The sequence below is a fragment of the Myotis daubentonii genome, chromosome 13, assembly GCF_963259705.1.
Source record: "Myotis daubentonii chromosome 13, mMyoDau2.1, whole genome shotgun sequence".
NCBI lineage: Eukaryota > Metazoa > Chordata > Mammalia > Chiroptera > Vespertilionidae > Myotis > Myotis daubentonii.
The window spans coordinates 30,694,502-30,696,826 of NC_081852.1; the positions used below are offsets into that span (position 1 = coordinate 30,694,502).

Here is a 2,325-nt window from a genome sequence, read left to right on the forward strand (position 1 = left end):
GTTGCCCTGATGGAGAGAGGCTATTTTCTAAAGCATCTTGGAAAAGTGTAAGTCTACTCACCTCTTAGCCACGTTTCCATTTCAGTTCTTCAGGGCTGTTCACTAAAACTGGACCTACTAAGTCAGAAACTTTATGCATTTAGCAAATACAGATGTAACCAACCTAGTTTTCTGCTTGGAATCTTCCTTTCCAATTGATTGGTACAAGTCCAAGTTACTTACTTTTCGCTGATGCTAACTAATCTAGTGAGAATATTCCATAGCTGTTAAAAACTTAGACTATAAAACATAATTTCTTGTTTTTGCAATTTCCATTTTTCCTTTTATAAAATTTCCATACAACTTTTACATTTATATTTTTACCTATTTGAACCAAGGAGTCTACTGTAAAGAGTTTGAGAACTTTTTGTACTAGTAGTCTTGCCTAGTGGATCTGCAATGGTTCTTGGCATAACCTCTGATATACAGGGTTATGTTAGTTATGTTAGTTAGTTATGTTCCACATACAGTATTCTCCTGAACCTGTTAGTCCTAAATCCATTTCAGATAATCCTGTTTGACTGAGGTTGTATGCCCTCTTGTGGTAATACATTTCAACTAAATGCAAAAGTGGTGATATAATACAAATTATTGCATGGCTACAAAATATGTATCTTAAATTTGTTTTCATAAGACATTTTATTGGAAAGGCCTAACTATCCATAAGGTAACATAACCATGGATTACTAAAAATTTTTAAGCTAATATAAATGTTCTTGTAATATTTATCATGCATGAGACATTATATGTTGATTTTACATTATTAACAATTATGAGCCAGGAACTATGCTAATAAACACTTCAAGCATTTTTTTATAGAATGGTAAAACTGCTTCAGGAAATACTAGCAAAATTTTTCATTTGGGCCAATGCACTCTTATTTATTAGCCAAAATGGAGTATACAGAACCAGGGAAGGTCACAGAATGGATTATTCTTGTTTTCCTATAAAATAGATAATTTATTCACATATATATATATATATGTATATGTATATATATATATATATATATACACACACATATATATATATATGTATATATATATACACACACAAATTAAGGCAGCATTTAGACACCCAGTCATGATAAATTTGGCCCATAAGACAGAATGGAGGCAAAGGAATTATGGTACATAATTTTGATATTTAAAAGGAACCCTGTCTATAGATTTGAGTACTAGTCTGAGTTCTGTACTGGAAATTGCAGAACACTGTATATGGTGCAATACAAGTAGATAACTACCTTTTAGGGATTAGCTTTTTTATTTGTTGAGATATAAATATATCTTTATCAGTACTGAGAAAATAGAAGGGGGTATAGGTAAAACATTAAATATTTGCTATTTACCCATTTTCAGTCATAGTAATATTGGAGAGTATTTGTTTTCTATATTCAGCATATTAAGTAGCAGTTGTGGTGACTTCACATGTTTTCTACCCATTGTATTTCAAAGTAATGGATAAAAATGTCTTAAAAGCAATTGGCCGTCTTATCAAGCAAGAGTCTTCTGAGATCCTGAAGCAATTATTGCATTTTAGGGAACATGTCCTGGCAACATTTTTGTGGGAAGGCAAATGGTTTTAACTGCATATGTTTCCCAATTGTTGTTCAAAGTACATGGCAAGAACATGTACTAGTTAGAATGCATATGTATACAAATCTATGCATTATCATGTCTAGTCTTAGTATAGTTTGCTAAGAGAACCACTAAAATGTACACTCATAAATTTTTTACAGAACTCAGTGATTCTACTATACTTTTGCAGAAACAGGTATTATAATTTCAAGAAAACTTGGAAATATTTAATGTTTGTAAGATAGTCATTGAGCTTTTTTCCCTATATTACCATACATTTATAAAATATTTTTGTTGCTATGATTTCTGTAGTGTTTTTACTTGATATTTTTAACCATTATCACTATAAAGGTGGAACATTCTGTATAGGCATGGACCTGTGGCATGGATAATGGGAGAATGACTAGACAGGAATGCCTTGTTCTGGTGTTTTTTCCCCTCAGCCCTTTTCACCTGCCCTATTGATATGTCTATGTATTGGACTATACTGTATATTTGCCAAATACCTATTATGACATTGAAGTTCTCAAAGGTTACTATTAAATAATACATGGAAGAGGGAGTGAATGAAGGTGAAAGGGAAGGTAAAAAAAGACATAATGCAAAAACCAAGTGGAAACTGTTACCCCATACTTTCTCAAGAATTATGAAAGGATTTGTAATGACTTGCTTCATTGTGAACTAACAGATGGTATTTTCTATTTTGCAG

General features: G+C 31.8%; 1 protein-coding gene across 4 annotated transcripts in view; it reads left to right on the top strand.

The window, feature by feature from the left end:
- The window catches only part of FAM13C (family with sequence similarity 13 member C), a 128,198-nt gene that overhangs the window by 124,362 nt on the left and 1,511 nt on the right, over positions 1 to 2,325 (top strand). The gene's annotated exons all lie outside the window — the stretch shown is intronic.